The sequence below is a fragment of the Leucoraja erinacea genome, chromosome 7 (genome assembly GCF_028641065.1).
Source record: "Leucoraja erinacea ecotype New England chromosome 7, Leri_hhj_1, whole genome shotgun sequence".
NCBI lineage: Eukaryota > Metazoa > Chordata > Chondrichthyes > Rajiformes > Rajidae > Leucoraja > Leucoraja erinaceus.
Window position 1 is genome coordinate 77,557,289 of NC_073383.1, and position 24,634 is coordinate 77,581,922.

The following is a 24,634-nucleotide window of genomic DNA, read 5'->3' on the forward strand; positions in this document are numbered from 1 at the left end:
TGGGGGGGGGAGAAGCTGTTCCTGGACCTGCTGGACCGGCAACAGAGAGACCTGTAGCGCCTCCCGGATGGGAGGGGGGTAAACAGACTGTGATTGGGGTGAGAGCAGTCCTTAACGATGCTGAGCGCCCTCCGCAGACAGCGCTTGCTTTGGACAGACTCAATGGAGGGGAGTGAGGAACCGATGATGCGTTGGTCAGTTTTCACCACCCTCTGCAGTGCTTTCCGGTCGGAGACAGAGCAGTTGCCATACCGTACTGTGATACAGTTGGTAAGGATGCTCTCGATGGTGCAGCGGTAGAGGTTCACCAGAATCTGAGGAGACAGATGGACCTTCTTCAGTCTCCTCAGGAAGAAGAGACGCTGGTGAGCCTTCTTGACCAGTGTTGAGGTATTGTGGGTCAAAGAGAGGTCATCGGAGATGTTGACCCCCAGAAACCTGAAGCTGGAAACACGTTCCACCTCCATACATGAGATAGATACAATAGATCGGGCAGACCTTGCCCAGAGTGGGGGAATCGAGGACCAGAGGACATACGTTCAAGGTGAAGGGGAAAAGATTTAATAGGAATCTGAGGGGTAACTTTTTCACACAAAGGTTGGTGGGTGTACGGAACGAGCTGCCAGAGGAGGTAGTTGAGGCCAATATTTAAGAAATAGTTGGATAGGACTGGTTTAGATGGATATGGACCAAACGCGGGAGGGTGGGACTAGTTTAGCTGGAACATGTTGGCTGGTGTGGGCAAGTTGGGCCGAAGGCCTGTTTCTGCAATGACTCTGGACTGGGTAAGGGATATCACCCCAGGGTGCCACATGGGTGGAAAGCAACATCTCTGGAGAACATGGATGGACGTTAGATCATGGTTCGAGATACAGCACGGAAACTGGCCCTTCGGCCCACCAAGTCCAGATCGATTCTCGTGTCTCCGGCGCTGTGAGGCAGCAGTTCTACCTGCTGCGCCATGGTGACATCGGTGCAGTGTTGGAAAAACGCTGGGGGGAAAAAGAGGAAGAACTTCTTTAGTCAGAGGGTAGTTCATCTGTGGAACTCATTGCCACAGAGGGCTGTGGAGGCCAAGTCAGTGGATATATTCATAGAATCGGTAGTAGGAAAGACGAGTGTGGTGCAAGCATTTATTTCGAGAGCGCTGGAATATAAAATAATAGGGATGTAATGCTGAGGTTCTGTAAGGAACTGGTCAGACCGCATTTGGAGAATTGCGAGCAGTTTTAGGCCCCATTTCTGAGGAAGGATGTGTTGACGTTGGAGAGGGCCCAGAGGAGGTTCCAGGAATGATTGGATTAACCTATGATGAGCGTTTGACGGCACTGGGCCTGTTCTCGCCGGAGTTTAGAAGGATGATGGGGTGGGTGGGGGGGGGAGGGGAAACCTCATTGAAACGTACAGAATAGTGAAAGGCCTGGATAGAGAGGATGTGGAGAGGATGTTTCCACTAGTGGGAGAGTCGAGGAGCGGAGGCCACAGCCTCAGAATAAAAGGACGCACCTTTAGAAAGGAGATGGGGAGGAATTTCTTCAATTCATGATTGAATGGCGGAGAAGGGCCAAATGACCTGATTCGACTCCAGGAACATCTAAATATGACCCTGTAACCCAAATAGCTTACCTTTTTTGTAGCTCAGAGGGCAGTGGGTACTTGGAATGAGCTGCCAAGGGTGATGGTGTAGGCAGATACAATAGTAGCATATGGGAGGCTTTTAGATAGGCATGTGGATATGGATCACACTGCAGGTAGGTGCAATTGGTTTATCTGACCAGCATGTTCAACACAGACATTATGGGTCAAAGGGCCAACGCCTGTGCTGTTCTATGTTCTACATACGTTCATCAGACTTAGGAGCAGAATTAAGCCATTCAGCCCAGTTTTAGTTTAGAGATACAGCAAGGAAACAGGCCTGATCTTCCAACCAACCGCATAGCAGATCTTGCACTTTTTCCTCTGGAACTGTAACACTATTTTGCTGCACTCTGGCATTATTCTCCTTGCACTACCTGTTGTACTAGTCTAGTTTAGATTAGAGATACAGCACGGAAACAGGCCCTTCGGCCCAGCGAGTCCTCACTGACCCAGCGATCCCCGCACATTAACACTACCCTACACACACTGGGGCCAGGTTACACTTACACCGAGTCAATGAACCTACAAATCTTGGAGTAAACCCACGCGGGCCACGGGGAGAACGTAGAAACTCCATAGAGACAAGCACCCGCAGTCGGGATCGAACTTGGGTCTCCGGCGCTGCTGCAAGCGCTGTAAAGAGGTCGGTGGGAGCGCGGCAAGCCAGCAGTCCTGCCAGCAGCGGTGGGGGGGGGGGAGGGGGAAACCTCTTTGGTCGCCTCCTCCACGGAGAGGCGATTTTTTCCATGTCGCCTGGCCCGTGGCCTCTCGTCGCGGAGCGGGCGAGCCCTCGTCGGGGCTCGCCGGAATGGAGCGCTCCGTTCGCTGGCCGGCGGCAGCCTGAAGTCGCAGTCTGCAGAGCTCCAGCCTGCGCGGCGTCCTCAGCCTGGGATCCCTCGTTGGGGACCCGGGAGGAGAAGAACTCTGACCACCGGCCTGCAGCCAACTTCTACCGTGGGCGCGGCGGGGACTTACCATCAGGAGCGGGGTCCCTCGCCGGGGACCTCTGGAGAGGAGCTCTGACCGCCGGCCCTACGGTCTGCGGTGCTTCCGGCTACAGCGCGGCGGGGACTTTAAATCTTCGACCGTCAGCCTGCGGCCTACACCAACCTGAAGCCGCGGTCTCTGGTGGGGAGGCACCGTTTCAGGACTTACCTGGGCTTTACCTTGTCGACACATTTGGCGACTGCGGAGGGTTGAGGTCCCGACCACGGGGGGGAAATGGAGGAGGACTGGCCAAATGTTGTGCCTTCCACCACTGTGATGAGTGCTGTGGTGGATGTTTGTGTTACATTTTTATTGTGTTTTCATGTGTTCTTTTTCATTGTACCGCTGCTGGCAAATTCATTTCACTTGCACTTTATGTGCGAGTGACGAATAAAACTGATTGTGATATTGATTGTGAAAGGGTCTGTCCCACTTACACGACCTAATTCACAACCTTTTTTACTCGTGGACATTTTTTCATCATGTTGAAAAAATGCCCCAACCTACTTGATGCCACGAGTACCTACGACTAGCATCACGGCCTGCTACGACCTCGTGACGACCATGCTGCAAGTATGAGTCGAGGGCAAACTCGGCAGAGGTCGTGAATTAGGTGCTGACAGTGGCACAGGCCCATTAGACAGCAATCCTACCGCTGGGCCACCGTGCCATGCCGGCTCATGGAAACATAGACATAGAGACATAGAAAATAGGTGCAGGAGTAGGCCATTCGGCCCTTCGAGCCTGCACCGCCATTCAATATGATCATGGCTGATCATCCAACTCAGTATCCTGTATCTGCCTTCTCTCCATACCCCCTGATCCCATTAGCCACAAGGGCCACATCTAACTCCCTCTTAAATATAGCCAATGAACTGGCCTCAACTACCTTCTGTGGCAGAGAATTCCATAGATTCACTACTCTCTGTGTGAAAAATGTTTTCCTCATCTTGGTCCTAAATGATTTCCCCCTTATCCTTAAACTGTGACCCTTTGTTCTGGACTTCCCCAACATCGGGAACAATCTTCCTGCATCCAGCCTGTCCAACCCCTTAAGAATTTTGTAAGTTTCTGTAAGATCCCCCCTCAATCTTCTAAATTCTCGCAAGTACAAGCCGAGTCTATCCAGGAGTAGGCCATTCGGCCCTTCGAGCCAGCACCGCCATTCAATATGACCATGGCTGATCATCCACAATCAGTACCCCGTTCTGGCTTTTTCCCCATATCCCCTTGATTCCATTTAGCCCTAAGAGCCAAATCTAATTCTCTTTTGAAAACTCTTCTTCAGTCCAAAGATAGACACACAATGCTGGAGTAACTCAGTGGGACAGGCAGCATCTCTGGAGAGAAGGAATGGGTGACGTTTCGGGTCGAGACCCGTCTTTAGACTGCTTGTCCCGCTGAGTTACTCCAGCATTTTGTGTCTATCTTTGGACTGAAGAAGGGTCTCGACTCTCTGTGTGAAAAATGTTTTCCTCATCTCGGTCTTAAAAGATTTCCCCCTTATCCTTAAACTGTGTGGCCCCTTCTTCTGGACTTCCCCAACATCGGGAACAATTTTCCTGCATCTAGCCTGTCCAACCCCTTAAGAATTTTGTAAGTTTCTATAGGATCCCCTCTCAATCTTCTAAATTCTAGCGAGTACAAGCCGAGTCTATCCAGTCTTTCTTCATCCTGACATCTCATGGAGGGAATGATTCAGGATCAGGAGTGACCTTTGGAGAGACACGTGTGCAGAACAACGGTCCAATCTGGCCCATATCTTAATAAATCATCTATCTTAATCCATGGTTGCTTTGTCATCCATTAATAACTCACCGGTCCGATCTGACCGACTACAATGTCTCTAATGGAAAAATTTATTTAGATAATGTGTTTCCTTCTCGCCAGCCGCGGAAATTTCTAATTAGAGAATGAATTTTGCCGTTCAGGGCCTGATCTGGAGATGGATGTGATTTCCCTGACAGGCCCACTTAGCGGCTTATCGGCTCGCTCTGACAGAACTGCGAATTAAACCTCATCTAATCATTCACTAAACTGCCGTCAACCACACCTCAACCTGTGAGGCCAGCCGCAGTTATAGACAGAGATAGACACAGTATGCTGGAGTAACTCCGTGGGACAGGCAGCATCTCTGAAGAGGAGGAATGGGAGGGAGGGTGACGTTTCGGGTCATAGAAACATAGAAACGTAGAAATTAGGTGCAGGAGTAGGCCATTCGGGCCTTCGAGCCTGCACCGCCATTCAATATGATCATGGCTGATCATCCAACTCAGTATCCCGTACCTGCCTTCTCTCCATACCCCCTGATCCCCTTAGCCACAAGGGCCACATCTAACTCCCTCTTAAATATAGCCAATGAACTGGCCTCAACTACCCTCTGTGGCAGAGAGTTCCAGAGATTCACCACTCTCTGTGTGAAAAAAGTTCTTCTCATCTCGGTTTTAAAGGATTTCCCCCTTATCCTTAAGCTGTGACCCCTTGTCCTGGACTTCCCTAACATCGGGAACAATCTTCCTGCATCTAGCCTGTCCAACCCCTTAAGAATTTTGTAAGTAATTTTGTGAGTAAGTAACTTTGTGAGTAACTTTGCGAGTAAGTCGAGACCCTTCTTCAGACTGAGAGTCAGGGGAGAGGGAGTTGCAGAGATAAGGAAGTGTCCGAGATCAAAAGAGATGCAGTTAGAAAATAGACAACAGACAGTAAGTGCAGGAGTAGAGGCCATTCGGCCCTTCGAGCCAGCACCGCCATTCAATGTGATCATGGCTGATCATCCCCCATCAGTACCCCGTTCCTGCCTTCTCCCCAGGCCTTGAGGGCCTGAGCTAGGGAGAGATTGACTTTATTCCTTGGAGCGCAGAAGGATGAGGGGGGTGATCTTATAGAGGTGTACAAGATCATGAGGGGAAACATAGAAACATAGGAAATAGGTGCAGGAGTAGGCCATTCGGCTTCGAGCTGCACCGCCATTCATTATGATCATGGCTGATCATCCAACTCAGTATCCTGTACCTGCCTTCTCTCCATATAGAGCCCTATCTAGCTCTCTCTTGAAAGTATCCAGAGAACCGGCCTCCACCGCCCTCTGAGGCAGAGAATTCCACAGACTCACAACTCTCTGTGTGGAAAAAGTGTTTCCTCGTCTCCGTTCTAAATGGCCAACCCCTTATTCTTAAACTGTGTGGCCCCTGGTTCTGGACTCCCCCAACATCGGGAACATGTTTCCTGCCTCTAGCATGTCCAGACTCTTATTAATCTTATATGTTTCAATAAGATGCCCTCTCATCCTTCTAAACTCCAGAGTGTACAAGCCCAGCCGCTCCATTCTCTCAGCAGTTCAAGGGAAATGCAGAATAGACTGTTGTTAGCGAGGAGAAGGCAAAGCAGGCAGAGGTACAATGTAATCAGAGGGCCTGTCGGACTGGTCGGGGAACTAGGAAGGGAGGAGGGATGGAGAGAGAGGGAAAGCAAGGGTTACTTGAATTTAGAGAGGTCAATATTAATACGGCTGGGGTGTAAACTACCCAAGCGAAATATGAGGTGCTGTTCCTCCAATTTGCGCTGGGCCTCACTCTGACAGTGGAGGAGGCCCAGGACAGAGAGGTCAGTGTGGGAATAGGAGGGAGAGTTAACGTATTCAGCAACCGGGAGATCGGGTAGGTTTAGGCAGACTGAGCGGAAAGGTGTTCAGCGGAATTATCGCCGAGCCCGCGTTTGGTCTCGCCCATGTATAGGAGTCCATACCTGGAACAGCGGATACAGTAGATGAGGTCGGAGGAGGTGCAAGTGGAACCTCTGCCTCACCTGGAAAGACTATAAGCCACTTTGCTTCTTCAGTTCCGGAGATATTGACTCGCCTTCTCTCTCCGTTTCGAATGGGGTCACAAAATCAAAGGTTGTTTCAAGGGCGGCACGGTGGCGCTGCAGTGGAGCTGTTGCCTCACAGCGCCAGAGACCCCGGTTCGATCCTGACTGCGGGCGCGGTCTGTACGGTTCGTAAATTCTCCCCGAGACCGCGTGGGTTTTCTCCGGGTGCTCCGGTTTCCACTCGTACTGCAAAGACGCGCAGGTTTGTCTGGTTAATTGGCTTCGGTAAAATGTTTTAATCATCCCTAGTGTGTGTAGGATAGTGTAATGTCCCTGTCCCACTTAGGAAACCTGAACGGAAACCTCTGGAGACTTGCAGGTGGTTGCCGGAGGTTGTAGGTCGTGCGAAGCAGGTAGGGAGAGTGACAAAAACCTCCGGGAACCTCGGGGAACCGCACGGCAACCTTGGGTGGGGCACAAAGTCTACAGAGGTTTCCGTTCAGGTTTCCTAAGTAGGACAGGGGCATTAGCGTGCGGGGATCGCCGGTCGGTGCGAGCTCAGTGGATCGAAGGGCTCGTTTCCATGTTGTATCCTTAACCTAAAACTAAAGGTAGTTGAAAGAGTAAAATACCAGAGTACAACATATGGTGCTGTAGCCTGATAGTGTTATGTTTGCAGGGGAAAAGTGCAAGGCCTGCAATGAGGTGGGTTGGAAGATTACGACTACGTTGTGGCGGCTCCTAAGGGTCGTCCCATTATACTGCCGAACCCCTCGGCACAGGAGTGGTGCAGTCCGGAGGCGGTCCTTAGCCGGAGGGTATAAAAGGCAGGGTTTGGGTGCCATCTTTCCCTGGTTTCGTCTTCCCCTGAACCGGGAGGAAATAAAGTATAGTGCTTCTCAAACTGCGGACTACTTGCCTCATTTTGAGACCCACGCACTACATTGGTGACCCCCGACGCTCCATTGGCATCATGATGGAGACCGAACAAAGCCCTACCTCCTCACACGCCAGCCCGACCCTGTCTCTGGACGCGGTCTCCGTAAAACTGCCCAGCTTCTGGACCACACGGCCGCTCATCTGGTTCCAGCAGGCGGAGGCCCAGTTCAACCTGCGGGGCATCACGGTCGATGCCACCCGCTTCTATTACCTGGTGGGAGCCCTCGACCAGGATGCGGTGGAAGAAGTATCGGACTTCCTCGCAGCCCCCCCGGACAATGATAAATATCTCGGCCTGAAACAGCTCCTGCTCCAAATTTACGGACTAAGTAGGATGGAGCGGGCAGGTAGGATCCTGCATATGGGTGGCCTGGGCGACCGGCGGCCATCTACCCTCCTAAAGGAAATGGTGGCGTTATTAGACGGGCACACGCCGTGCCTGTTCTCCGAGTACACCACAGCCATCCGCTACGTCAAGGGGAAAGAGAACCGGGTGGCCGACGCATTGTCCCGCCCTGCTATAAATGCCGTGTTCGAGGTGGCGCCCGGATTGGACTATTCTGCTCTGGCGGCGGCACAGCTCACGGACGGCGAGGTGCCCACCTACCGGACTGCCATCTCCGGACTCCGTCTTGAGGATATCCCTCTCGGTCCTGGGGGTGTGACAATCCTGTGCGATGTGTCGTCCGGTCAGCCGCGCCCCATCGTCCCTGCCACCTGGCGCCGGAGAGTGTTCGAGGTCATCCACGGACTGGCTCACCCATCAATCCGGGCGACAACGGCACTGGTGGCAGCTCGCTTCATGTGGCACGGTCTGCGCAAGCAAGTTGCCCATTGGGCTCGCACCTGCATCCCGTGCCAGACAGCAAAGATCCAGCGCCATGTCCGCGCACCTCTCCAGGAGTTCGGTCTACCTCACCGGCGGTTCGACCATCTCCACGTGGACATTGTGGGGCCCCTTCCACCGTCCCGGGGCATCACCCACCTTTTGACAATGGTGGACCGCTTCACGCGGTGGCCGGAGGCCATTCCGTTGGCTGACACCTCATCGGCTACGTGTGCTCATGCGTTGTCCGCGCACTGGATTGCTCGCTTCGGGGTGCCGGCGCACATCTCCTCCGACCGGGGGCCACAGTTCACCTCCGAGCTGTGGTCAGCCATGGCTTGCTTGCTGGGGGTGCAGCTGCACCACACCACGGCTTACCACCCGCAGGCTAACGGTCTGGTGGAGAGGTTCCACCGGCAGCTGAAGGCGGCATTGAAGGCACGGCTCACCGGCCCGGACTGGATGGACGAGTTGCCGTGGGTCATGCTGGGCATCCGGACCGCTCCCAAAGAGGACTTGGCCTCATCATCGTCGGAGCTGGTGTACGGGTCGACACTCACAGTGCCCGGGGAGTTCGTGCCGTCGGTGCCGGAGCAGCAGGAAACGCCCTCCTCCACCCTTCAATGCCTTCGCGAGCGAGTTGGCAGGCTCGCACCCGTCCCAACGTCCGGCCATGGGACATTTCGCCCACACGTGCCAATGGCCCTCACGGACTGCCCATACGTCTTCCTGCGCCGTGATGCCCACCGGACGCCACTCCAGTGGCCGTACGAGGGCCCTTTCCGGGTGCTGGAACACGGGCAGTCGACTTTTGTCTTGGACATGGGGGGCCGGCCGGAGGCCGTGTCGATTGACCGTTTAAAGCCGGCGCACCTGGACATTGACCAGCCGGTGCTGGTTGCTCAACCTCGGCCCCGAGGGCGTCCCCCCTCACGACTCCCTCCACCTGTCACTCCACCTGTCCTCCCGCCGGCCCCTCGACCTGTCCCTCCACCTACGCCCCCGCAAGCCCCGGGATCTGCTGACTTCCGCACGCGGGCCGGCCGGGTCGTGCGCCCGCCGGTGCGTTTTGTGCCTCTGGTTCTGGGGGGGGGGGTCCTGTGGCGGCTCCTAAGGGTCGTCCCATTATACTGCCGAACCCCTCGGCACAGGAGTGGTGCAGTCCGGAGGCGGTCCTTAGCCGGAGGGTATAAAAGGCAGGGTTTGGGTGCCATCTTTCCCTGGTTTCGTCTTCCCCTGAACCGGGAGGAAATAAAGTATAGTGCTTCTCAAACTGCGGACTACTTGCCTCATTTTGAGACCCACGCACTACAACGTCCTATTTTATGGGAGGACCATTGAGTAATCTGATAACACAGGCTGATAACCAGAAGCTGCTCTTGTGTCTGTCTGGTGGTGCGCGCATTCAAGCTCGCGTATCTTCTGCCCAAGGGGAGAGGGGAGAAGAGGGAATGACCTGTCATGAAATAGGTCTGTGATTATGTTGGGTCGCTTCCCCGAGGTAGCATGAAGCTGATGAATGGGGAGTCTGGTCTGTGCGATGGACTGGGCTACGTCCACAACTCTACGCAATTGCGCCTTGCTTAAGTTCTACGAGTTAAGGGCCGGTCCCACGAGCATGCGGAGCCATGCGGCAAGCGCTACCTAACGTGGTCGCTTGAGCCGTACGGCCTCGCGGGGCCGGTCCCACTTCGATCGCCGGAGCCGTATGGAGTTGTGCGGAGCTGGTCCCGACATCGCGCGGGGCTCCGAAAAAACTGGCCGTCTTCAAAAATTCCGCGCGGCAACAGCCTGCCGGCCCGCAGCCGCCTCGACGCTATACGCAGCGTCTTGACGCCGTATGCAGGTCGCATACTCGTGGGACGGGCCCTGAATCAACTGAAGGTAGACACAAAATGCTGGAGTAACTCAGCGGGTGAGGCAGCATCTATGGAGGGAAGGAATTGGCGACGTTTCGGGTCGAGACCCTTCTTCAAGTAACCAACTGATCTATTTTTCCCTCTCAACTCCATTCTCCTGCCTTCTTCCCGTAATCTCTGACACCCTCACACGAACCAAGAACCTCTCTGTCTCTGCTTTAAAAATACCCAATGACTTGGCCTCCACAGCCGTATGTGGCAATGAATTCCACGGATCCACCACCCTCTGGCGAAAGAAATTCCTCCTCCTTTCCGAAAGGTACGTCCTTTAATTCTGTGGCTGTGCCCTCTGGTCCTGGACTCTCCCAGTATTGGAAACATCCACCCCACATCTACTCTATCTACGGCTCTGGTCTTCGATTTCTCCATCCTGGGTAAAGGATTGTGAGTGTTTCTTTCTATGCCTCTAATAATGTTATGATTTTATTTTTAGTTGTACAGCGTGGAAACAGGGCCCTTCAGCTCACCGAATCTTCACTGACCAATGTGCATCTACACTATCCTACACACTAGGGACAATTTAACCTACAAACCTGTACATCTTTGGAATGTGGGAGGTAGGATCAACAAACTCATCAGGAAGGCAGGCTCCATCCTGGGGGCAGAGTTGGAGTTGGAGTTGGATTCAAGGGAGGTTGGTCTTGGAGGGGAGGATGCTCCTCAAACTGCGGAGCATCCGGGACAATACAGCTCATCCCCCTCCGTGACACACTGGTCAACCTGAGGAGCACCTTCTGCAACAGACTGGTTCCACCAAGATGCAGCACAGAACACCTTCACACGGAGATCCTTCTTCCCTGTGGCTGTCAAACTGTACAACTCCTCCCCCTTCTGTCGTGGGGTAGACTGAGACTGACTCCCCCTCTCTCCCCCCCCCCCCCCCTCCACAATCTTTGCATATCCCCAAATCCTTTCCGCCCATCAATTTAATTTCACGTTTCATGTATTTTGCGTTTTTATGACCATTGGCAGAACAATTTCCCTCCTGGGATAAATAATGTTCTATCATATCGTCATTCCGTCTTCTCCCCACTCACTTCAGGCAGAAGGTGCAGAAAACTGCAGTTGTACAGGGTCTTGGTGAGACCACACCTGGAGTATTGCGTACAGTTTTGGTCTCCAAATCTGAGGAAAGGCATTCTTGCCATAGAGGGAGTATAGAGAAGGTTCACCAGACTGATTCCTGGGATGTCAGGACTTTCATATGAAGAAAGACTGGATAGACTCGGCTTGTACTCGCTAGAATTTAGAAGATTGAGGGGGCATCTTATAGAAACTTACAAAATTCTTAAGGGGTTGGACAGGCTAGATGCAGGAAGATTGTTCCCGATGTTGGGGAAGTCCAGAACAAGGGGTCACAGTTTAAGGATCAGGGGGAAGTCCTTTAGGACCGAGATGAGAAAAACATTCTTCACACAGAGAGTGGTAAATCTGTGAAATTCTCTGCCACAGAAGGTAGTTGAGGCCAGGTCATTGGCTATATTTAAGAGGGAGTTAGATGTGGCCCTTGTGGCTAAAGGGATCAGGGGGTATGGAGAGAAGGCAGGTACAGGATACTGAGTTGGATGATCAGCCATGATCATATTGAATGGCGGTGCAGGCTCGAAGGGCCGAATGGCCTACTCCTGCACCTATTTTCTATGTTTCTATGTAAGCTTGAAAGCACACACCACCAGACTGAGGAACAGCTTCTTCCCCTCTCTTGTCAGGCTTCTGAAGAAACTAGCATAGGTACATGGATAGGACAGGCTTAGAGGGGTTAAGGGCCAAGCGCGGACAGGTTTGACTAGTGTAGATGTAGCATGTTGGTTCGTGTGGGCACTAGGCTTGGATAGAGTGGATGTGGAGAGGATGGTTCTCCCAGTGTGGGAGAGTCTAGGACTAGAGGTCACAGCCTCAGAATTAAAGGACGTTCTTTTGGGAAGGAGATGAGGAATTTATTTCATCAGAGGGTGATGAATCTGTGGAATTCTTTGCCACAAGAGGCCATGGAGGCAAAGTCAGTGGATATATTTAAGGCAGAGATAGATAGATTCTTGATTAGTCCGGGTGTCAGAGGTTATGGGGAAAATGCAGGAGGATGGGGTTGAGAGGGAGAGATAGATTAGCCATGATTGAATGGCGGGCTAGACTCGATGGGCCGAATGACCTGATTCTGCTCCTATCACTTATGAACTTCTGAGTTATTCCTTTATCATGTATCTCTATACACTGCAAACGACTCGATTGTAATCATGTATTGTCTTTCTGCTGACTGGTTAGCATCGCAACAAAAAGCTTTCCATGTTATCTCGGTACACGTCACAATAACGAAACTGAAGTTGGGTGGAAGACCAGCTTCCATGCTGGTCCGGGGGTCCTTGTTCATCAATCACTGAAAGTAAGCATGCAGGTACAGCAGGCAGTGAAGAAAGCGAATGGCATGTTGGCCTTCATAACAAGAGGAGTTGAGTATAGGAGCAAAGAGGTCCTCCTGCAGTTGTACAGGGCCCTAGTGAGACCACACCTGGAGTATTGTGTTCAGTTTTGGTCTCCAAACTTGAGGAAGGACATTCTTGCTATTGAGGGAGTGCAGCGTAGGTTCACCAAGTTAATTCCCGGGATGGCGGGACTGTCATATGTTGATAGATTCGAGCGGCTGGGCTTGTACACTCTGGAATTTAGAAGGATGAGAGGGGTTCTTATTGAAACATGGAAGATTATTAAGGGTTTGGACATGCTAGAGGCAGGAAACATGTTCCTGATGTTGGGGGAATCCAGAACCAGGGGCCACTGTTTAAGAATAAGTGGTAAGCCATTTAGAACGGAGATGAGGAAAAACTTTTTCACACAGAGAGTTGTGAGTGTGGAATTCTTTGCCTCAGAGGGTGGTGGAGGCCGGTTCTCTGGATACTTTCCAGAGAGAGTTAGATAGAGCTCTTAGGGGTAGGTTAAGTGATATGGAGAGAATGTAGTTGAGGCCAGTTCATTGGCTATTTTTAAGAGGGGGTTAGATGTGGCCCTTGTGGCTAAAGGGATCAGGGGGTATGGAGAGAAGGCAGGTACAGGATACTGTGTTGGGTGATCAGCCATGATCATATTGAATGGCGGTGCAGGCTCGAAGGGCCAAATGGCCCACTCCTGCACCTATTTTCTATGTTTCTATGAGAGAAGGCAGGAACGGGTTACTGATTGTGGATGATCCCTTCCACCCCTGCAACGGACTGTTCCAGCTGCTACGGTCAGGCAAACACCTCCGTTGCCATGCGGTGAGAACGGAGAGGTTGAGAAGGAGTTTCTTCCCAGAGGCAAGTCGGACTGTAAACGCCTATCTCACCAGGGACTAACTCTACTGAACGTTTTTTCCTTCCATTATTTATTATGTAAAAGAATATGTGTGTTATGATTGTGTTCATAATTTGTTTGGTTGTTTTGTTGTTTGTCTTTTGCACAAAAGTCCGCGAGCATTGCCACTTTCATTTCACTGCACATCTCGTATGTGTATGTGACAAATAAACTTGACTTGACGACTTGAATCAGCCATGATCGCATTGAATGGCGGTGCTGGCTCGAAGGGCCGGGTGGCCTACTCCTGCGACCTATTGTCTATTGTCTATTGTCTATGGCTGTCCTTGTAATTTATGAATGAGGAGGCATCAGCGTAGATCCCTCTGACGTTTTCCTTTTCCAACTCCGATTGCGTCTGGTTTGCCGATCAATTTAATTCCCAACGCTGCCCTCGAATCGTCCCCGCCCTTCAACCCGATAATGAACCAGAGAGAATTTAGAAGTTGTTTATCGATACCACCCCACTTGGAAAATCATCGTCTGATGGTTCAGCTACAGGAGTCCACTGCCACACCAGTTGTAAATTTGAAGTGAATTTGTTTCTTCCAGCTGCTTTCCAAAGCGTATGTGCCATGTAAATTACGGGAGCTAATTTACCCTTGTGTTAAATTGACCTAAACAGCTCAATATAACTCACGTCTTAATTCGTGCCTCAGTGTCTTTGCTCCAGTGCAGGCCGACTGAAATCGATTCCCCACTCTTCCTAATTTATCTTTTTCATTCTTTAATCTCTCAATTTTCGTCCTCTCTTTTCCGATTTACATCCACCAGAATGTTGAGTTTTAGCCACAGTAGCTCAGCGGTTACAACGTTTAAAAAATATATGTTATTGTATTGCATAGAAACATAGAAAATAGGTGCAGGAGTAGGCCATTCGGCCCTTCGAGCCTGCACCGCCAATCAATGTGATCATGGCTGATCATCCAACTCAGTATCCTGTACCTGCCTTCTCTCCATACCCCCTGATCCCTTTAGCCACAAGGGCCACATCTACCTCCCTCTTAAATATAGCCAATGAACTGTGGCCTCAACTACCTTCTGTGGCAGAGAGTTCCACAGATTCACCACTCTCTGTGTGAATTTTTTTTTCTCATGTCAGTCCTAAAGGATTTCCCCCTTATCCTTAAACTGTGACCCCTTGTTCTGGACTTCCCCAACATTGGGAACAATCTTCCTGCATCTAGCCTGTCCAACCCCTTAAGAATTTTATAGATTTCTATAAGATCCCCCCTCAAACTTCTAAATTCTAGCGAGTACAAGCCCAGTCTATCCAGTCTTTCTTCCTTATCTAAATGGTGGCCGATTAGGAAAAGGGGAATTAGGAAAAATACGTCAACCGGCGACAGGTACCGGCGACTGAATTGTCTTAGGGGGAAAGGGGGAGATGCAGCGAGACCTGGGTGTCATGGTACACCAGTCATTGAAGGTAGGCATGCAGGTGCAGCAGGCAGTGAAGAAAGCGAATGGTATGTTGGCTTTCATAGCAAAAGGATTTGAGTATAGGAGCATGGAGGTTCTACTGCAGTTGTACAGGGTCTTGGTGAGACCACACCTGGAGTATTGCGTACAGTTTTGGTCTCCAAATCTGAGGAAGGACATTATTGCCATAGAGAGAGTACAGAGACGGTTCACCAGACTGATTCCTGGGATGTCAGGACTGTCTTATGAAGAAAGATTGGATAGACTTGGTTTATACTCTCTAGAATTTAGGAGATTGAGAGGGGATCTTATAGAAACTTACAAAATTCTTAAGGGGTTGGACAGGCTAGATGCAGAAAGATTGTTCCCGATGTTGGGGAAGTCCAGGACAAGGGGTCACAGCTTAAGGATAAGGGGGAAATCCTTTAAAACCGAGATGAGAAGAACTTTTTTCACACAGAGAGAGTGGTGAATATCTGGAACTCTCTGCCACAGAGGGTAGTTGAGGCCAGTTCATTGGCTATATTTAAGAGGGAGTTAGATGTGGCCCTTGTGGCTAAGGGAATCAGAGGGTATGGAGAGAAGGCATGTACGGGATACTGAGTTGGATGATCAGCCATGATCATATTGAATGGTGGTGCAGGCTCGAAGGGCTGAATGGCCTACTCCTGCACCTATTTTCTATGTTTCTATGTTTCTATGTTTCTATATCCCACTATCCTTCCCCCCCCCCCCCCCCACCTCCCCCCCCGCCTCACCCATCCCAACCCATCGGTTTTCAATTTGTGTTCAACCATTATGTTGTTGAAGAAATTCAATGAAAGGAGACCATGTTTTGGAGAATTGGTCTGCTTTATCAGCCAAAACAAAGCGATTTTTTTTCTAAATGTAGTGTCTCGGTCGTTTCAGTGATCCACATCTTCACTGTGGGAACTGTTATCTTTTTCCAGAATTTGAGTATGTTTTTTCGCAGTATCTTAAGCCGTAATCAAGGAAACGTCTTTGAGCGGTTACAAAAAGTTTACAGCGGTTACGGAGGCTCTGAGCTCCAGGGAGAGGTTGGGTAGGCTACGACTTTATTTTTTAACGTTATAAAGATACAGCGTGGAAACAGGCCCTCCGGCACGCCGAGTCCGCGCCGGCCTGCGATTCCTCGCACGTTAAAGGGCCTGGCCCACTTTCAAGTTCAAGTGTGTTTATTGTCATGTGTCCCTGATAGGATAATGAAATTCACAACCTAATTCACGACCTTTTTTACTCGTGGACATTTTTCAACAGGCTAGAAATAATGCCGCGGCCTACTTGATGCCACGAGTACCTCCGACTAGCATCACGGCCTTCTACGACCTACCCACGACCTCCTACGACTTTGTGACGACCATGCTGCGAGTATGAGTCAAGGGCAAACTCGGCAGAGGTCGTGAATTAGGTCGTGGAAGTGGGACAGGCCCTTTACGCTATCCTACGCACACCAGGGACTATTTACACTTCTTCTTCTCCATGCGTTTGAGGCAGCAGAGGTCCGCAGCAGGGTGATGCCAAATGGTTCGATGTCCGTAGGTGCCCGCCCTAAAAAGGGCGCACGCTCCGGGTTGGCACCGTGCCGCGGTGCTGCCGCCGCTGTCTCTGTTAGTTGTCGTTGGCCTGACTGAGGCCAGTTGATGGGGCTCACTTACCACAGGGAGGTCGACAACATGAGCCCCTGTTTACACTTACACCAACCAAATTCACCAGGAAAACCTGCATGTCTCTGGAGTGTGGGAGGAAACCGAAGGTCTCGGGGGAAACCCACGCAGGTCAGGAGAATGTACAAATTCCGTACAGTGTTTTCTGAGTCATTTGTAACTGTCACTTTATGTCATATTGTTACTTGTGGGCGGAGCACCAAGGCAAATTCCTTGTATGTGAATATTTGGCCAATAAACCTACTTAAGGGCCTGTCCCACCAGCATGCGATTGCAACGTGGTCCCTTGCGGGGCTGGTCCCACTTACAAGCATGCTGGTGGGACAGGCCCTTAACTTACTTAGTCAGGGCCGATCCCGGGTCTCTGGCGCTGCAAGCACTGTAAGGCAGCAACTCTACCGCTGCGCCACCGTGCCGCACATTCCTTGGAGAACAGCAGAATGAGGGGTGATCTTACAGGGGTGTCTAAGATCATGAGGGGACTAGGGAGAATGCATGCTCCTTGGCCCAGGGTAGGAGAATTTACAACTAGAGGGTGGAGGTGGAGTAAAAGAATAGGTGACGTTCGGGTCAAGAATCTTCTTCAGACTGAACAAGGGTCTTGGCCCGAAACGTCACCCATTCCTTTTCTTCAGGGATGCTGCCTGTCCCACTGAGTTACTGAGTTACTGAGTTACAGCCAGCAGTTTGTGTCTATCGGTGTAAACTAGCAGCTGCAGTTCCTTCCTAGACACAGTGGGAGCGAGAGGAACCTGAGGGGGTGATTTTTCACTCAGAGGGTGATGGGTATGTGGAATGAGCTGCCATAGAGTCGTATATTGATACAGTGTGGAAACAGGACCTTCGGCCCAACTTGCCCAACATGTTCCAGCTACACTAGTCCCACTTGCCTGCGCTTGGTCCATATCCCTCCAAACCTGTCATATCCATGTACCATGTCCAACTGTTTCTTAAACGATGGGATAGTCCCAGCCTCATCTACCTCCTCTGGCAGCTTGTTCCGTGCACCCACCACCCTCTGCGTGAAAAAGTTACCCCTCATATTCCTATTAAATCTTTTCCCCTTCACCTTGAACTTTTGTCCTCTGGTCCTCGATTTCCCTATTCTGGGTAAAAGACTCTGTGCCTCTACCCGATCTGTTCCTCTCATGATTTTGTACACCTCTATAAGATCACCCCTCATCCTCCTACGCTCCATGGAATAGAGACCCAGCCTACTCAACCTCTCCCTGTAGCTCACACCCTCTAGTCCGGGCAACATCCTCGTAAATTTGAACCCTTTCAAGCTTGACAATATCTTTCCTATAACATGGTGCCCAGAACTGAACACAATATTCTAAATGCGGTCTCACCAACGTCTTATACAACATCAACATGACCTTCCAACTTCTATAGTCAATACTCTGACTGATGAAGGCCAAAATGCCAAAAGCCTGTTTGACCACCTCATCCACCTGCGACTCGACCTTCAAGGAACCATGCACCTGTATTCCTAGATCCCTCTGCTCTACAACGCTACCCAGAGGCCTACCATTCACTGTGTAGGTCCTGCCCTTGTTCGACGTCCCAAAATGTAACACCTCACATTTTTCTGTATTACCTGCCAGAGGAGGTAGTTGGGGCATGTGCGATAACACCGTTTAAGGGACATTTGGAGCAGGGTACATGGATAGGAAAAGTTTAGAGTGATGGAGGCCAAATGGACGCAAATGGTACAAGTGTAGGTTGGGCACCTTGGTTGGCATGGATCAGTTGGGCCGAAGGGTCTGTTTCACTGCTGTGTGACTCTGCGCGACTAAAGGGCCTGTCCCACTTTTCGGCGACTGCCGGCGCCCGTCATAGGTCGTTGCAGGTCGCCAAAAATTTTCAACACGTTGAAAATCCAGCGGCGACCAGAAAGACTCTACGACTCTTTGGTTGACTGTGGAGATGACTCACGACCATACAGGCGACATGTCGCGGGGTGAAGGTAGGCGGCGCGACTCTCGTCAGCAGCGGCCTCTGCAGCCCGTCCGCGTTTTTATTATTTTTTGTCTATGTTTCTATGTAGTTTTTGTTATTTTATGTTGGGGTGTGTGTGTGGGGGGGGGGGGTGGGGGGGGGGAGGGAGGGGGCAACTTTTAAATCTCTCCCTGCACGGGAGAGCCGACCTTTTCCTTGTCGGGTCTCCGTTGTCGTTCGGGCTGCAATGAGGAGCGGCCTCCAACAGAAGAAGACCAGGGGCTCTGGTGCCGACGACTCACCGTCACCGCCGCGGAGCTGGCCGAGTCCAGGGCGGGTGGAGCGGTGGTGGAGCGCTGCTGCGGCCCGACCTCCGGAGATTCGGAGGCTGCTACTGCGGGTCTGCAGACGGCGGCACCGGGAGCCCGCGGGTCCCTGGAGGGAGACCGCTTTTCAGGGCTCCAGCAACGGCGACTTCTCCCGCCCGAGTGGCGGGGTCGAAGAGCTCCTGGAGCGGGGCCTAACATCACCGCCCCGCGCGGCTTGGAATGGCCGCGGGACTCTGCGAGCGCACGCCGGGGGCTCTAACACCAAGACCCGGTGTGCGACCTTGCACCACCCGGCGTGGCTTTAATGGCCACGGGACAATCGCCATCGCCAGCCGGGGGCTTTGACTTTGACTGACATCGGGGGGGGGGGGGGGAGAGTGCAGTGGAGAGATAAGTTTTTTTGGCCTTCCATCACAGCAATGTGATGGATGTTTATGTAAAATGTAAATTATGTTGTGTCTGGGGTCTATTTGTTTGTAATGTATGGCTGCAGAAACGGCATTTCGTTTGGACCTCAAGGGGTCCAAATGACAATTAAATTGACTCTTGACTCTTGACTCTTGATATTTGAGGCATGATAACATTGTAGTGTTACATTTGGGGAAGTTTAATTCATCCAACAGTATCTGAAATGATAAGAACATTTACCACAAATGTTGGAAACAGCAACGAAATCCAGAAGGTACATAGCTCAGACCATCGTGCAAACTAACGTGCCGTCCATCGACTCCATCTACACTTCACGCTGCCATCAGGCACGAGGTACAGAAATACGCACACCTCCAGATTATGGGGCAGTTCCTTCCCAACTCAACCATCAGGCAACTAAACCATCCAACCACAACTGGAGAGCAGTCCTGACCTTTTCAGTTTAGAGATACAGCGCGGGAACAGGCCATTCGGCCCACCTATCCCCGCACTTGAACACTACCCTACACTCACTAGGGACAATTTTTGCATTTACAGCAAGCCAATTAACCTACAAACCTGTACGTCTTTGGAGTGTGGGAGGAAACCGCAGATCTCGGAGTAAAACCGCTACGGACATTTTCCGAGTTCGAATCAGGGGAAAACTCGGGAGAACTCTTGAATTACCTCGTACAGTGGGACAGGCCCTTTATGAGTCTAGGACTCTCTCCTCAGTCCCTTGCAATGATGGGTTTGTTTGCCTTCAGCCACACAGAGACATCTGCCTTCAAACTGCCCTCTCAAATGGCTGAGCAACTCACTGAGTAAAAGATGCAATGAGGGATGGGCATGAAACGCTGGCATAGTATACAAACTTAAAGCACATGGCATTGGGGGTTCAGTATTGATGTGGATAGAGAACTGGCTGGCAAACAGGAAGCAAAGAGTAGGAGTAAACGGGTCCTTTTCACAATGGCAGGCAGTGACTAGTGGGGTACCGCAAGGCTCAGTACTGGGACCCCAGCTATTTACAATATATATTAATGATCTGGATGAGGGAATTGAAGGCAATATCTCCAAGTTTGCGGATGACACTAAGCTGGGGGGCAGTGTTAGGTGTGAGGAGGATGCTAGGAGACTGCAAGGTGACTTGGATAGGCTGGGTGAGTGGGCAAATGTTTGGCAGATGCAGTTTAATGTGGATAAATGTGAGGTTATCCATTTTGGTGGCAAAAACGGGAAAGCAGATTATTATCTAAACGGTGGCCGATTGGGAAAGGGGGAGATGCAGCGAGACCTGGGTGTCATGGTACACCAGTCATTGAAGGTAGGCATGCAGGTGCAGCAGGCAGTAAAGAAAGCGAATGGCATGTTGGCTTTCATAGCAAGAGGATTTGAGTATAGGAGCAGGGAGGTTCTACTGCAGTTGTATAGGGTCTTGGTGAGACCACACCTGGAGTATTGCGTGCAGTTTTGGTCTCCAAATCTGAGGAAGGATATTATTGCCATAGAGGGAGTGCAGAGAAGGTTCACCAGACTGATTCCTGGGATGTCAGGACTGTCTTATGAAGAAAGACTGGATAGACTTGGTTTATACTCTCTAGAATTTAGGAGATTGAGAGGGGATCTTATAGAAACTTACAAAATTCTTAAGGGGTTGGACAGGCTAGATGCAGGAAGATTGTTCCCGATGTTGGGGAAGTCCAGGACAAGGGGTCACAGCTTAAGGATAAGGGGGAAATCCTTTAAAACCGAGATGAGGAGAACTTTTTTCACACAGAGAGTGGTGAATCTCTGGAACTCTCTGCCACAGAGGGTAGTTGAGGCCAGTTCATTGGCTATATTTAAGAGGGAGTTAGATGTGGCCCTTGTGGCCAAGGGGCTCAGAGGGTATGGAGAGAAGGCAGGTACGGGATACTGAGTTGGATGATCAGCCATGATCATATTAAATGGCGGTGCAGGCTCGAAGGGCCGAATGGCCTACTCCTGCACCTAATTTCTATGTTTCTATGTTTCTATGACCAGTGACGACTACACCCCATGAGCCAATACATCTTACGTGCTTTGAAACCATGCCATTTTAACATTGACATATGGCCCCTTCGACTTGTTTAATTTCAAATTCCTTAATTTAGTTTTAACAAAGATCCTAATCCACTAAAACACAAGGGTTCGTTCTCTGTTCGATGCGGACAAAAGAATTTCAACGTAAATGTTGACTTTCCAATATTCAAAGGCATTTGAACATAATGTGGATGTGGAAGAACCATGGTTATATAATGTAGACAAAAATGCTGGAGAAACTCAGCGGGTGAGGCAGCAACCCCGCTGAGTTTCTTTTTTTTTATATATAGAGAGAGAAAGTATTGTGTAGCTCAAAAAAGAAAAACCGCGGTGATGTGAACTAAATGAAAAAAAGAAAATGAGTGGAAAAGAGAAAAGAGAGAAGAGAAAAAGAATGAAAAAGAAATTGAAGGGGATATGCCTCCTTCGTATCTTTACCCACCTCTCACCCGGTTCTGAAAGACTTAATTTAGAAACATAGAAACAGGTGCAGGAGTAGGCCATTCGGCCCTTCGAGCCTGCACCACCATTTGATATGATCATGGCTGATCATCCAACTCAGTATCCTGTACCTGCCTTCTCTCCATACCTTTAGCCACAAGGGCCACATCTAACTCCCTCTTAAATATAGCCAATGAACTGGTCTCAACTACCTTCTGTGGCAGAGAATTCCACAGAGTCACCACTCTCTGTGTAAAAAATGATTTTCTCATCTCGGTCCTAAAAGACTTCCCCCTTATCCTTAAACTGTGACCCCTAGTTCTGGACTTCCCCAACATCGGGAACATTCTTCCTGCATCAAGCCTGTCCAACCCCTTAAAAATTTTGTAAGTTTCTATAAGATCCCCTCTCAATCTTCTAAATTCTAGCGAGTACAAGCCAAGTCTATCCAGTCTTTCTTCACATGAAAGTCCTGACATCCCAGGTATCAGTCTGATTGTTATAATTTTAATGTCATAATGTTATAATTTCTAAGGTTGGTTTGCACCACATGCTTGTAATAGATCGATAAATGGAGACCAAATCTTTAAGAAGTGTTCTGATTTGCCTGATAGGACGAATCTCATATCTTCAAGGTGTAACATTTCCGTCAGGATTGAGATCCACATTTTGAGCGTCGGTATGGGTGTGGGTGCGTTTTTCCAGAATTTAAGTATACGTTTTTTTGTCGTTATTAAGCCGTAATTAAGTAGAGATTTTAGTCAGCGTACATCCGTCTCCCGTTGCCCCAAAGATAATCAGTTCTATATTGGGATTCAATTTAATTTTAAATAATTTTTTGAAAATTCCAAAGATTTCCTTCCAAAATGTATGAAGTTTTATGCAAGAGACAAAAGAGTGTACTATAGTAGCGTTTTGAGATAGGCGTTTATCACAGATGGGAGAAACATTTGGAAACATTGCGAAGGAATGGGTGACGTTTCGGGTCGAGAGCCTTCTTCAGTCTGCCTCATCCGCTGACTTTCTCCAGAATAACTCAGTAGGTTGGGCAGGATCTCTGGAGAAAGACAACCATCTTTTTGTCTCCTGAGGTGCTACCTAAACTGCCGAGTTACTCGAGAACTTCAAGTCCAAGTTCACATTTGTTGTCACAAGCACCAATTGAGGTACAGTGATATTTGAGTTACCACACAGCCGTACAAGTGGAAAGAACACAATACACAATAGAATTGAACATAAACATCCACCACAGTGGAATCAACATTCTTCCTCCCTCCCATCGAGGGGATCTATCGCAGTCAGTCGCTGCATCAAAAAGACTGGCAGCATCATCAAGGACCCACACCATCCTGGCCACACACTCATCTCCCCGCTACCTTCAGGTAGAAGGTACAGGAGCCTGAAGATTGCAACGTCCAGGTTCAGGAATAGCTGCTTCCCCACAGCCATCAGGCTATTAAACTCAACTGAAACAAATCTCTGAACATTAATAGACCATTATCTGTTTATTTGCACTTTATCTGCTTATTCATTGATGTGTGTATATATTTATATAATGGTGTATGGACACACTGATCTGTTCTGTATTCATGCCTACTATATTCTTTTGTGCTGAAGCAAAGCAAGAATTTCATTGTCCTACTTGGTGGCAAAAACGGGAAAGCAGACTATTATCTAAATGGTGGCCGATTGGGAAAGGGGGAGATGCAGCGAGACCTGGGTGTCATGGTACACCAGTCATTGAAGGTAGGCATGCAGGTGCAGCAGGCAGTAAAGAAAGCAAATGGTATGTTAGCTTTCATTGCAAAAGGATTTGAGTATAGGAGCAGGGAGGTTCTACTGCAGTTGTACAGGGTCTTGGTGAGACCACACCTGGAGTATTGCGTACAGTTTTGGTCTCCAAATCTGAGGAAGGACATTATTGCCATAGAGGGAGTGCAGAGACGGTTCACCAGACTGATTCCTGGGATGTCAGGACTGTCTTATGAAGAAAGACTGGATAGACTTGGTTTATACTCTCTAGAATTTAGGAGATTGAGAGGGGATCTTATAGAAACTTACAAAATTCTTAAGGGTTGGACAGGCTAGATGCAGGAAGATTGTTCCTGATGTTAGGGAAGTCCAGGACACGGGGTCACAGCTTAAGGATAAGGGGGAAATCCTTTAAAACCGAGATGAGAAGAACTTTTTTCACACAGAGAGTGGTGAATCTCTGGAACTCTCTGCCACAGAGGGTAGTTGAGGCCAGTTCATTGGCTATATTTAAGAGGGAGTTAGATGTGGCCCTTGTGGCTAAGGGGATCAGGGGGTATGGAGAAAAGGCAGGTACGGGATACTGAGTTGGATGATCAGCCATGATCATATTGAATGGCGGTGCAGGCTCGAAGGGCCGAATGGCCTACTCCTGCACCTAATTTCTATGTTTCTATGTTTATGTTTCTATCTGGGACACATGACACCAAACTCTCTTGACTTGACTAGACTTGACTTGACTTCACTGTGATGGAAGGTAATAAAGTCCAGTCTTCTTCCCTTGTGTCTTCGGTGGTAAATCAGCATCTGCAGTTCCCTTCTACATCATTTGAGTGAGGAATTTCAGTCGGATTTAAATGTGGCACCAGGAGCCGACCTTTCTGCACGAAAGCAAATAAATTATTAATTGCCTTTGACAAACGAGGTGACTGCAGAAATAGATCGTCACAGAGAGAGGTAATGCGGGCTGATTAGTAAACTTGCACTTGAAGACATAAACTGAAGATGAGCTATGGGCTTGCTTTGATCAAACACCTCAATTGAATAGATTAATCAGCAGATTGGTTTGGCATCAAGTGTGGAGCGAGGTGTGCAAAGCACCACATCACTGGCATATTAATGTAATGTGATCTTTACAGTGTGCTGCTTATT